Genomic DNA, 13,606 nt, shown 5'->3' on the forward strand with positions numbered 1-13,606 from the left:
GAGAGAGTCCATCCATTCTGCCTCCACCAGAGTTCAAAGCCACTTGATGCTCAAAACTGAGGAACAAGAATCTGATGCCTTCCTTCAGGAAAGCTGCCTTCGTGCTCCCACTGAAAGTCTCCTTGTAATTGCCCTCAAAGCCTGCTATCCACTAATCACAAAATGGTGCCTTAACTAGATGAGCCATTTTGGCCTAGAATTGCTCATAGTCAACCTACAAGATTTAAGACTCAAGAGATTCAAGAGAGTTTATTGTCATGTGTCCCAGATAGGACAATGAAACTCTTGCATTGCTTCAGCACAACAGAATATTGTAGGCATAAATACAGAACAGATCAGTGTGTCCATTTACCATTGAATATATATATATATATATATATATACACACACACATTAATATTCAGATAAAGTGCAATAGGCTATTAAAGTTCAGATTTTTGTTTGAGTTAAGTTTAATAGTCTGATGGCTGTTCCTGAATGTGGATGTTGCAGATTTCAGGCTCCTGTACCTTCTACATGAAGGCAGCGGAGAGATGACTGTGTGGCCAGGCTGGTGTGGGTCCTTGATGATGCTGCCAACCTTTTTTAGGCAGCGACTGCGATAGATCCCCTTGATGGTAGGGAGGTCAGAGTCGATGATGGACTGGGCAACTTTTACAACTTTTTGCAGTCTTTTCCGCTCCTGGGCGCACAAGTTGCCGAACCAAGCCACGACGCAACCGGTCGGCATGCTCTCTACTGTGCACCTGTAGAGCCCGAGAGAGTCCTCCTTGACATACTGACTCTCCGTAATCTTCTCCGGAACTAGAGATGCTGATGTGCTTTCTTTATAATTGCATCAGTGTTCTGGGACCAGGAGAGATCTTCGGAAAGATCCACCTGCTGCTTCCTCCACTGGTAGCAAATAGTTTTCCACCAGCCTGCCTGCAGCTAGAGAAAGGAGTACTATTTGGAATAACTGGCTAAGCAAACACGGGCAGTAAACAAAATCAAGAGTGAATAGTCAGCTTTATTGCCATAGAAAATATACGATTCTGTTGCTTTGTAATTTTCACTTATGTTATCTTAAATTACTGACATAATATTGAAAATGGCTGCAGATTTAACTATTGCTCAAGCTGCAACTGCAATCATAGACATAGTAAATCAATAGATGCGAATGTAGCCATATGCCTATCTAAAAGTCTTGTAAATGCTACTGTCTTAACTGCCTCAACCACCATCCCTGGCAATGTGTTCCACTCTCTGTGTAAAATGTTGGCCTGCACATCTTATTTAAGCATTGCACTCTTCACCTTAAAGCTATGCCTTCTAGTTTTTTACATTTCCATCCTGGGAGAAACCTTTTAACTGTCAATTAAGTAGTTCTTAAGTACTTTTTGACAATGAATTACTTCTTCAAAGGACCATTTATTTACTCTGGTGATGTGGGCATGATTTGTAGGGTCAGCGTTTATTGTCCATTCTTAATTGTTTTGGGAAGTTGTTGGTGAGCAGTTTTCTTGCACCATTCCATAGTGTGCTGAAAGTACTCCCAAAATGCCCGTAAAGTAGTGAGTTCCAAGATTTTGAGAAATTGTGATCTATTTTCAAGTAAGGGAGACTTATGACTTGGCAAAGAACATGGAAGCGATGTGTTTCTATATGCATGTGTATGAAGGAACTGCAGATGCTGGTTTAAACTGAAGATAGACACAAAAAGCTGGAGTAACTCAACGGGACAGGCAGCATCTTTGGAGAGAAGGAATGGGTGGCGTGTCGCGTCGAGACCCTTCTTCAGACTGAAAGTCACGGGAAAGGGAAACAAGAGATATAGACAATGATGTGGAGAGATAAAGAACAATGAATGAAAGATGCAAAAAAGTAACGATGATGAAGGAAACATGCCATTGTTTGTTGGGTGAAAACGAGAAGCTGGTGTGATTTGGGTGCGGGAGGGATAGAGAGAGAGGGAGTGCCAGGGTTACTTGAAGTAAGAGAAATCAATATTTATACCACTGGGCTATATAATGCCCAAGCGAAATAGGAGATGCTGTTCCTCCAATTTGCATTTAGCCTCACTCTGACAATGGAGGAGACCTAGGACAGAAAGGTCAGTGTGGGACTGGGATGGAGAATTAAAGTGTTTATTGTGGCCACTACATTATCAGATGACCTTATCTGAAGAAGGGTCTTGACCCAAAATGTCACCCATTCTCTCTCTCCAGAGATGCTGCCTGTCCCGACTAGTTATTACAGCATTTTGTGTCTATCTCCACAATAAATTGATTATTGGTGCATTCCCACAGATCCATTTACTAACCTGCAAGGAGTTCACGTTTAAAGTTTGGGCTTTCTCCCTGATCTAGAGTGATACAGGTATCATCTTTTGTAATTCAAAACGTGCATTCCTAAATATGACAGCAGTGACATCCCTATATTGGTGATGAATGTGCAGATGGCAGTGCCGGAAGTATAAATTACATCAGCGGCCTCATTCCAGAATGTATTTTAGTTTGTGCCAGGAGTGTAAATAAACAGCAAACTGAAGAATTCATCATTTTATAGAGAGAGAGAGAGAGAGTCTCCCATTGGAGGAGGGCGGCCAGTCCTTGGTTTGTGTGCGTACCCAGGTGGTGGCTCTCCGTCTCAGGACTCTGCAGCCAGCGTGTTGCTCCACAGGGGGAGGGTGGCCAGTCCTCACCCTGTCATGGCGGGTGTCGAGTAGAGACGTGTGCTTGAAGTGGTTCTGACTGAGCTTACCCCCAGGCTCCGGGATATTTCTCGGGCGCCGGCTCCACACAACTTGAGCCGCCTTTCCGAGATGCCCAGCGTGCCCTTTCATGATGCATACTGTACAGAATGCTCCTGCACATTCTGCACCTTCTTGCCTTCGTCTTCCGTGCGTACATGCCTTGGTGTCCGTGTTCACACCTGGAGGTGGGGATGGTCCCCAGTGGGGTTGTTCCTCAAGTTTTGGTTACATTTTGATCCTATGATCCTGGTGTTTGGACACAAGTGGGAAGAGCCGATCGGGGGGGGGGGGGGGGGGGGGGGGTGGGACCTCCCTGTCGGTTTGCTCCTGGGCCTGACCAAGATGGCCATTCGCGGGTCCAGCCAGCGGGCAGTCGATGGTCATGCCAGAGTTGGCTGCCTACCCCTCTTCCGGGCCTACGTCCGTGTTCGTGTGTACCTGGAGAGGGAACATGCGGTGTCCACGGGGAGTCTGGAGGCCTTCTGTGAACGCTGGTCACCGCGTGGGGTCGAGAGCATTGTAAATAATGACTGCATCATTTTACTATAATGATTGCTTGATGTATTACAACATCTGAATGTGTTTTTTGATGTGATGTACTATGCATTTTTGCTGAATAAAGTCCTTGGAAAAGAAAAAAAGAGAGAAAGAGAGAGAGAGAGAGGGGGGGAAGAGAGGGAGAGAGAGAGAGGGAGAGAAAATAAATAGAGAGAGAAAGACAGAGGGTGAAACAGAGAGGGAGAGACAGAGAGAAAGAACTGAAAGGAAGAACAGACTAGAATTTCCTTATTGGGCCACGCTTCAACTCATGGGCCATTGCCACACAATTACCTGGACACATTGGCTGGTGTGGTTTGTATATGATGTACCATGCTGCACAATGCGCTAAACAAAGGAACATTATATCTGTTGTAATCTCTTACTGTTTGTTGCATGTGTGATATTCATGGAATACTTTAAACCACTTCCTGCTCCAGCAAGCAAAGTAACTTTACACCTTTAGGTACATTTTTTATGGCAGTCAAATATTTGTCACTGCACAATTCCTGTAAAATGCTGTGAAAAGCTGTTACATATTCAGAATTGTTCATATTAGTGATGCAACGTTATTCCATTCTTTCAAGCTCTGTCAGTGCATATTAAATGATTAAATGTGGTCCAAACATGAGACATTTACAATCCAGCAATTTGCATTTCTATTTAACTGTACTGAACTCAGACACAAACACATTGACTCCTGTCCATGCTTAAGAAGGAACTGCAGATGCTGGAAAATCAAAGATAGGCAATAGTGCTGGAGAAACTCAGCGGGTGAGGCAGCATCTATGGAGCGAAGGATATAGGCAACGTTTTGGGACGAAACCCTTCTTCTCCTGTCCATGCCTCAGTTGTACACAATGCAACATAGGTGGGAAGGAGGGGGGGGGGGGGGGTGGGGTGCCAAAGTGGAAGAATTTAACCCTTGAGATCCAGTGAGATGTTCCATGATAACATCACGCTCAAAATGAATGTCAAGGTTCAAAAAACTGGTTCAGAAAAACAGAAGGTCACCTCCAGCTCACTGGTGTAAGTGATAGGGAGATGGGATGAGACACAAGGAAAGAAAATGAATGGAATCCAGAGTTTTGGCAAGCTCACCTTCCTAGTTAAAGCATTACAGTTGCAAGTAGGAAAGGCGTGCAGTTAATGAAAGTGCATGGTCCATCTTCAGACTGACAGTATCAGTGCTTTTAGAGAGTGTAAACTATGACTCCAGCCCAAGGTTACAATTACACCAGATTTCTATGTCAATTATAACCCCAATGGTCAACCAGCTTCAAACTAGAATTGAAATAATTGCAGTATAAGTGGGCCTCAGCCGACATTTCTGAGGGCAGTGCAGTTCCATTGGCTCATACATTTCCCTCTACCAGTCACCACATGTCTCTATCCCTTGAGACACGAAAGCAGTCTCGAGATTCTACATTTTCAGCCAGCCTTTGGTTCTTCATTTGCCCCAGCCTTTTCACCACCAACAGCGAGTGTAGGAAAGTACTGCAGATGCTAGTTTAAATCGAAGGTAGACACAAACTGTCGTGTCTACCAACAACGAGAGCAGTCCTGAGCTGCTATCTACCTCATTGGAGACCCTTAAACTATCTTTGATCGGACTTTACTGGATGTTATCTTGCACTGAACTTTATTCACATTATTCCCTTTATCATGTATCTGTACATTGTGGATGGCATGATTGTAATCATGTATTGTCTTTCCACTGACTGGTTAGCAAGCAAAAAAAGCTTTTCACCGTGATAATAAACTAAACTCAAACTCAACTCATCCGGTTAAGGACCCATTCATTTCAGATCACACTATTGAAGACAGCAAGCATTGTACCCTGCATGTCCTCCACAGCTATTTTTTGATGTGCGCTGAGGTGAGAAGTCAATACTGCCTTGGATGGAGTACGTAGCTCACTCCATGTCAGTGATTTCTACTGTATATGTTGATCGGCGTGGTCAATCTTCAACCTGGCATGAAAACAAACATTAAAACGAACTAGTATTTGGATCTTTGGTATTGAAGTTACACTGCACAAATATTGCTGATACAGATATTTCCGCTATCACACGTTTCCATAATGCAAAATGGTTATACTGCGATTGATGAATTAGGGATCATTATTTGCATTACACAGACACCATTAATTATAGCACGATTGCAACCAGGGAAGCCTGTTTAAATCTGTGCTTTGAAGGCAACTACAGCTAATTCTGCTTTTACACGTTTCTATGGTGCCAGGTTTCTTAGGAACATAACTGTTGCATTATGAAAAAACTATCTGTATTTTTGCCTCCGCCTCACAGCGTTCCTCCTTGGGAAGGAGTCCTCGCCCCCCATTGATGATCCCTTTTCCCGTCTCCAACGGATCCCCTCCTTCATTTAGAACGGAGACGAGGAAACACTTTTTCTCACAGAGAGTGGTGAATGTGGTGTTCTCTGCCTCAGAGGGCAGTGGAGGCAGATTCTCAGGATGCTTTCAAGAGAGAGCTCTAAAAATAGCGGAGTCAGGAGATATGGGGAGAAGGCAGGAACGGGGTACTCATTGGGGATGATCAGCCATGATCACATTGAATGGCGGTGCTGGTTCGAAGGGCCGAATGGCCTACTCCTGTACCTATTGTCTATTGTCTTGGACCCCCCCCCTCATGGCCATCTTCCGGCTTTAAACCTTTTTATTTTAAACTGCCGCAGGACATCAACCGTCTCAGCTTCTCCACTCCCCTGTCTCACTCAAACCTCTCCCCCCCTGAACGCACTGCCATCCACTCACTCCACAACAACCCAGACTGGGTTATCAAACCCGCCGACAAGGGAGGAACCATGGATAGTCTGGCGTGTTGATCTCTACAAGGCTAAGGCCACGCGCCAACTCTCGGACCCCTCCTCCTACCTATCCCTGGAACATGACCCCACTGACGAGCACCAGGCCACTATCTCTAGCACCATCACTGACATCATCAACTCCGGCTCCCTGCCCCCCCCCCCCTCCCCCCCAAGACTCCAACCTCATCGTTCCCCAGCCCCTCACAGCCCGATTTTACCTTCTCCCCAAAATCCACAAACCTGACTGTCCCGGTAGACCCATTGTCTCTGCCTGTTCGTGCCCTACCGAACTTATTTCCACATACCTCGACTCCATCCTATCCCCCCTGGTTAAATCCCTCCCGACCTATGTTCAAGACAACTCAGACACTCTCCGTCGTGTCCAGGAATTCCGTTCTCTAGGCCCCCATCCCCTCATCTTCACCATGGACGTCCAGTCACTCTACACCTCCATCCCCCACCAGGAGGGTCTCAAAGCCCTCCGATTCTTCCTCGACCGGAGAACCAACTAATCCCCGTCTACAGATACTCTCCTCCGCCTAGCGGAGCTGGTCCTTACCCTTAATAACTTTTCGTTTGACTCCTCCCATTTCTTTCAAATACAAGGCGTAGTTATGGGCACGCGCATGGACCCCAGCTATGCCTGCCTCTTTGTAGGGTACGTCGTACAATCCTTGTTCGAGATGTACCAGGACCCCATCCCTGACCTCTATCTCCGCTACATCGACGACTCCATTGGTGCTACCTCCTGCACCCACACACAACTGACTGACTTCATCCGCTTCACCACTAACTTCCATCTGGCACTCAAATATACCTGGACCATTTCCGACACTTCCCTACCATTTCCTGACCTCACTATCTCCATCACAGGTGATAGACTTCTGATCAACATCCTGTATAAACCCACTGACTCCCATGGCTATCTAGACTACACTTCTTCCCACCCTGCTTCCTGTAAGGACTCCATCCCACCTACTCCCAACTCCTGCGTCTATGCCGCTCCCAGGATGAGGTGTTCCACTCCAGGGCATCGGAAATGTCCTCATTCTTCAGGGATCGGGGGTTCCCCTCCCCTACTATAGATGAGGCTCTCACCAGCGTTTCTTCAATACCTCATAACACTGTTCTCTCTCCCCATCCCCCCCCACTCATAACAAGGGCAGAGTGCCCCTAGTCCTCATCTTCCACCTCACTAGTCGTCACCTACAACAAATAGTCCTCCGTCATTTTCGCCACCTCCAACGTGACCCCACCACTCGCCACATCTTCCCATCTCCCCCCCTGTCTGCTTTCCACAAAGACCGCTCCCTCCATAACTCCCTTGTCAATTCTTCCCTTCCCACCCGCACCACCCCCTCCTCGGGCACTTTCCGTTGCAACTGCAAGAGATGCAACACTTGTCGCTTTACCTCCCCCCTCGACTCCATTCAAGGACCCAAGCAGTCGTTCCAGGTGTGACAGAGGTTCACCTGCGCCTCCTCCAACCTCATCTATTGCATCCGCTGCTCTAGATGTCAGCTGATCTACATCGGTGAGACCAAGCGTAGGCTTGGCGATCGTTTCGCCGACCACTTCCGCTCAGTCTGCAATAACCAACCTGGTCTCCCAGTGGCTCAGCACTTCAACTCCCCCTCCCATTTCGAATCCGACCTTTCTGTTTTGGGCCTCCTCCATGGCCAGAGTGAGCACCACCGGAAATTTGAGGAGCAGCACCTCATATTTCGCTTGGTCACTTTATACCCCAGCGGCATGAACATTGACTTCTTCAATTTCCGGTAGCCCTTATTGTCTCCTCCCCTTCTCAGCTCTCCCTCAGCCCTCTGGCTCCTCCTCTTCCTTTCGACTTCCCGCCCCCCCCCCCCCCCGCTCCCCCAACCCACCCTACATCAGGCTGAAGAAGGGTTTTGGCCCGAAACGTTGCCTATTTCCTTCACTCCATAGATGCTGCCGCACCTGCTGAGTTTCTCCAGCATTTTTGTCTATCTGTATTCAAGTCTTTTTTTTATTGGTTTTCTTTGCCCACTTTGTATTGTGGATTTAAACACACAGAAAATACATTTGTCAGGACCTATAACAAAAGGAGAAAACCCTTGTGATTAATGAAGAGCTCTGGGTTCACACATTGAACCCGGTGTGCCAAGAATCTGCCTCCTCTTTCTCCTCCCCCCCACCCACTCCTCTTGGTTTTCTGCTTCCACCTCCTCATATTTCTCTGCAGGTGATCTGAACTCTGCATCTGACTCCACGTGCAGCAGTGTTTCTTGTTGCACAGAGCATGCCGCGTTATGAAATGTCAGTTCCACTGTTCCCAATAGTGTATCCCTCTTGGGATCACACCATCCCTATCGACCTATTAGGGAACCTCCCTGCCTGAGGTAATCTGTTGCCAGCCCAGAATTGTCCTGGTCTTTTCCATCTTCCAGTCACCAGGGATGGATGGTCTACACTTCTTTTCAACTAGGCCACAGCTAACATTGGCCTGTTTCTTTTTTTATCATTACATTTTTGCATATCTTTCATTCATTTGTTCTAAATCTCTCTACATCACCGTCTATATCTCTCGTTTCCCTTTCCCCTGACTCTCAATCTGATGAAGGGTCTCAACCCGAACCGTTACCTATTCCGTTTCTCCATAGATGCTGTCTGACCCGTTGAGTTACTCCAGTTTTTTTTGTCTATCTTCAATGCTGTCTGACCCGTTGCGTTACTCCATCATATTGTGTCCACTCCCAGTAACTCTGCTGTCACCATCATACAGCTTAAGAATGTTTATTAATTAGCAGGGCATCACTGTTTGATTAGTAAAGACCCTGTCCCACTTACGTGTTATGTGTATTCATGTGCCAGTGGGTCGAGCAGCTAATCTAGTACAAAAAAATTGTAGCACGCAAATTAAGCGACCTCGTCGTCGCGTTGAGGCACACGGGCATCATGTGGCCGTGCGGGGCCGGTCCCACTGAGAAGTGCGGAGGGGTATGGAGTTGTGCGCGGTATCGCGCGGTGCTCTGGATTTTGAACCGAACGAAATATTCGCGCACCACTGGCCTGTCGCGTAACTGATGGTCAAAGTGGGACAGGCCCAAGACCCTGGCACTACGAACGTCTCACCACCGACAGCAGCAGAAGCAGGCAAACGATCGTCGAACTCAGTTTGGGGCTCACGGCCGTTGCGGATCCGGATCCGCCCCCACTCCTACTCAGAATGAGGCCAAGAAAATTGACGATAGACACAAAATGCTGGAGTAACTCAGCGGGACCGGCAGCATCTCTGGAGAGAAGGAATGGATGACGTTTCGGGTCAAGACCCTTCTTTCGGACTGAAGAAGAGTCTCGACCCGAAACATCACCCATTCCTTCTCTCCAGAGATGCTGCCGGTCCCGCTGAGTTACTCCTGCATTTTGGTGTCCACCTTCAAATGATGTCACGCGCTCCAGATGGCTTTGCGGGCGCATGAAGACTTGCGCGACTCTCACGGGACCGTCGCGCCTCATCGCGACCACGAGGTCGCGTAATTAGCGTGCCAAGGATACGTAAGTGGGACAGGTGCTTAAGGCTACAACCAAGCTCAGTGTCTTGAATATCTAACCACTTTTTGTGTTTTATTGTAATAGATTAGCTGCTCGACCCACTGGCACATGAATATATATAACACGATAGTCGTGTTTAACGGTGGCAGCCTGGAAAATAATTTGTAGCAGACCCCGCATTGGTGATTGTTTAATTGGACTCTTCACTAATCTAAGGATATAATCTTGCAAATTGCATTCCTCAACAATGCCTCTGTTGAGAAAATCACTAGCCTCCTGGAGGCAGCTGTGTTTGCTATTGCTATTTTGAATTCCTCCTGCCATTTTTAGCTCCTTAACCATCACTGGAATTGGTTGAAAAACAGAAACCCCTGGTGATGCCCTGGTGTTTGAACAGTTGGTGCATTATCCAGCAAAACACAGGACACCTGGAAATTGGAAGAAATTGTAAAAAGCCACAAAAAGAATAATTTGCATATTTTTAATATATTGATTTAATACTATTATTTTAATACATGGGATTCATTTGAGTGGGGTTGCATCAATAAAATGTTAATAAAATCAAGAATGCTGGCTATGCTAAAAATTGGGATTCAGTAATATGTAAATATTCTTGAATTTATAAAGGCCCATGTGTACATAACATTTATTATTGATCAAAAAACTATATTGTAAAGTGGCTGGGTCAATAGTCATAGCAGTGATCATTTCAGCCTAAGAAGAATTTGAATCTAGCACTAATAATACCTTTATTTTTTTATTTACATATTCTTAAATTCATTTTTATTCTATGTTTTCGGTGAAATAGGGGCCCCAATAAAGTTATTGGTTTGCCATTTATGCCTCAGTGCCTTTTGATTGCTGATCTAACCAAACAAAATGGAGCTGTTTAGTTTAGTTCAGAGATACAATGCAAACACAGGCCCTTTGGCCCACCGAGTCCACGCCGACCAGCGATCCCCGTACACTAACTAGTACTATCCTACACACTGGGGACAATTTACAATCTTTACCGAAGCCAATTAACCTGCAAATCTGTACAACTTTGGAGTGTGGGAGGAAAGCAGAGCATCCTGGGAATACCCACGCAGTCACAGGGAGAACATGCAAGCTCCATACAGACAGCACCCGTATTAGGATCGAACATGGGTCTCTGATGCTGTAAGGCAGCGACTCTGTGCCGCCGTGCTGCACCTTATTACAACAAGTTAGGCATTTTGTAGTAAAGTCTCCTGCTATTATCTAGTTTAACTCGAGAAGTAAGGTCTCCCTTAAAAGAGGCCAAGTGCATTGTACATAACTAATACATAAAAACGGCAGTTTTTCTACAAATCTGCTCCTGGAGGTTGTCATCCATTTATCGCAATCAATTCACATTCAGCTTTATCTTCAAGCTTGTAACTTAGAATATTGTGTGCATGAGCGGTCTTGTGATGGTTGGCACAAACTTTGTGAATGATATGTACTACATATTCACTCCTAAAGCCATCATCACTTGATGCTATTCTTTGACTGTGCCTTTGCTTGGATGCAATCTCAGTTTATCTTAATTGATCTTGAGCCAACGCTAATTCCATCTCACACCAAAGTTGTTTAACTCCTGTCATGTGGAACATTCCACATGCCCATCACAATTGCACAAAACATGGCACTTATTTCAGTCAGAGAATGCATTTTAGAAATACTGATCAGGGATTTCAATGCATTATTCAAAAAGCAGCTATGATCTTGATCTTACATAGAAACATAGAAACATAGAAAATAGGTGCAGGAGTAGGCCATTCGGCCCTTCGAGCCTGCACCGCCATTCAATATGATCATGGCTGATCATCCAACTCAGTATCCTGTACCAGCCTTCTCTCCATACCCCCTGATCCCTTTAGCCACAAGGGCCACATCTAACTCCCTCTTAAATATAGCCAATGAACTGGCCTCAACTATCTTCTGCGGCAGAGAATTCCAGAGATTCACCACTCTCTGTGTGAAAAAAGCTTTCCTCATCTCGGTCCTAAAAGATTTCCCCTTTATCCTTAAACTGTGACCCCTTGTTCTGGACTTCCCCAACATCGGGAACAATCTTCCTGCATCTAGCCTGTCCAACCCCTTATGAATTTTGTATGTTTCTATAAGATCCCCCCTCAATCTTCTAAATTCTAGCGAGTACAAACCGAGTCTATCCAGTCTTTCTTCATATGAAAGTCCTGACATCCCAGGAATCAGTCTGGTGAACCTTCTCTGTGCTCCCTCTATGGCAAGAATGTCTTTCCTCAGATTAGGAGACCAAAACTGTACGCAATACTTCAGGTGTGGTCTCACCAAGACCCTGTACAACTGCAGTAGAACCTCCCTGCTCCTATACTCAAATCCTTTTGCTATAAAATATAATCTTAATTTATATTTTACTTAAGAATGGACAATCTATTAAACAATTTACAAATTATTGAACATTCAGAGCAGATGAGAATGTCACTGCATGGAGGACATTGTGATTTAGTGTTTGTTCTTTCATTTGCAGATGAGGAAGCAGAAGCAGATACAATTATCTTGGAATTTCCAGTCTGAAGGTGATTGGACATGAAATGCAAAGGTGCAAGGATTTACCAGCCTTTTGGGACTTGACCAAACTGACTCGTTGGAGACTTGTGTAATTACTGTAGCTTTAGCAAAGTCATGTTATGAAACACAGCTCCCGCTGGTAAGGAGATGGTGTTGGAGAAGGCCTGACAGAAGTTTCTAAAGGGTATTTTGCCTTACATTTCAGACAGTCCAGAAACCGGCCTTTCGACACAACTGCCTAGAGCCAGCATTCATGTTTTACACACTATTCCTCCTATCCTTCCTCATTTACCTCAATTAGCATAGTTCCTTCCTTCTCAAATATTATTTAGCATCTTCTTCAATGCATACATGACAGTCAAGCTCCCTGTGGTCAAGGGTTTCAATCTCACCATTTTCAAAGGATTCAGGGAGAAGGCAGGAGAATTAGGCTGGGAGGGAAAGATAGATCAATCCAGATTGAATGGTGGAATAGATTCAATGGGCTGAATGGCCTAATTCTGTTCCTATGACATGAACTTATCAACTGTGAAAATGTTTACGAAGTCCAAATGCCTCTGCGCCTCATAATAGAGGTGCTACAATAATAGATACAGGAACATTATTTTTAATCCACTTGCAGAATAGCATTAAAGCATATACTGTTGTATTCGGCAGGTCTTGATGATGACCCAGGCAATCATTATCTAGATAGGATAATAGCATGAAAGAGCAGGAGATTGCAAAGTGGGGCAAAGCAAAAACCAAATGTCCTGAATAGCAGGTAGGAAATAAATAGATTCAGAGGTACTGCTAAAGCATTACCACAAACTAATTTCTCATGTTAAGTAGGTGTCCAAAGCTTGATATTTCTGCACCTTCATATTACCTTGCAGTTTCTTTGAGTGCTGCTGAGGCAAAGCTACTATGCTTCATTCCTTTCGCCTTTGACTTTGAACTTGACTCTTCGTCAGGCATGCCAGAGTTGTTTACAACCTAAAAAAGGCACTGCCTGAAGGCAGCTGTATGATGCATGTGATCACATGTTATGTAAGCTGGTCTTCAGCCACTGATTCTTTCCACATGATATAAGCATATAGCCGAGTACAGTGGACATGAAAAAGATTATCGACCCAACAACGTCACCCTGCTGTAGTGCAGTGCTGTGTTGCAGAGATATAAGCCAGCCTCCAGCAATCCTGTTCCAGTGTAGCAGCAATGGCATTGACCCAACCGGAGAACATAGACCAGCAGATGTCCCCTAATCGTGAAAAGCAAAACAAATCCAATTCAACCTATTACTGCTGTTTCCAACTAATCTCAATCGTCAGCAATGTTTTGGGAAGTTGTTGCTGAGTACATTAACTCAACCTGTTCATTGCTGCGAAAAAAGTGGGAAGAAAATCAACAGTAGGGCAGATTTCACTGTACCACACATTT

General features: G+C 45.3%; 1 long non-coding RNA gene across 1 annotated transcript; it reads right to left on the reverse strand.

Moving 5' to 3' along the window:
* Positions 1-5,058: 5,058 nt before the first annotated feature.
* LOC116972853 lies at positions 5,059-13,142 on the reverse strand. Its single transcript, XR_004411923.1, has 2 exons — positions 13,056-13,142; positions 5,059-5,244 (listed from the first exon to the last, which is right to left on the reverse strand). It is a non-coding gene; the product is annotated as an uncharacterized LOC116972853 (long non-coding RNA).
* Between the last annotated feature and the right edge of the window lie 464 nt (positions 13,143-13,606).

The sequence above is a fragment of the Amblyraja radiata genome, chromosome 5 (genome assembly GCF_010909765.2).
Source record: "Amblyraja radiata isolate CabotCenter1 chromosome 5, sAmbRad1.1.pri, whole genome shotgun sequence".
Taxonomy (NCBI): domain Eukaryota; kingdom Metazoa; phylum Chordata; class Chondrichthyes; order Rajiformes; family Rajidae; genus Amblyraja; species Amblyraja radiata.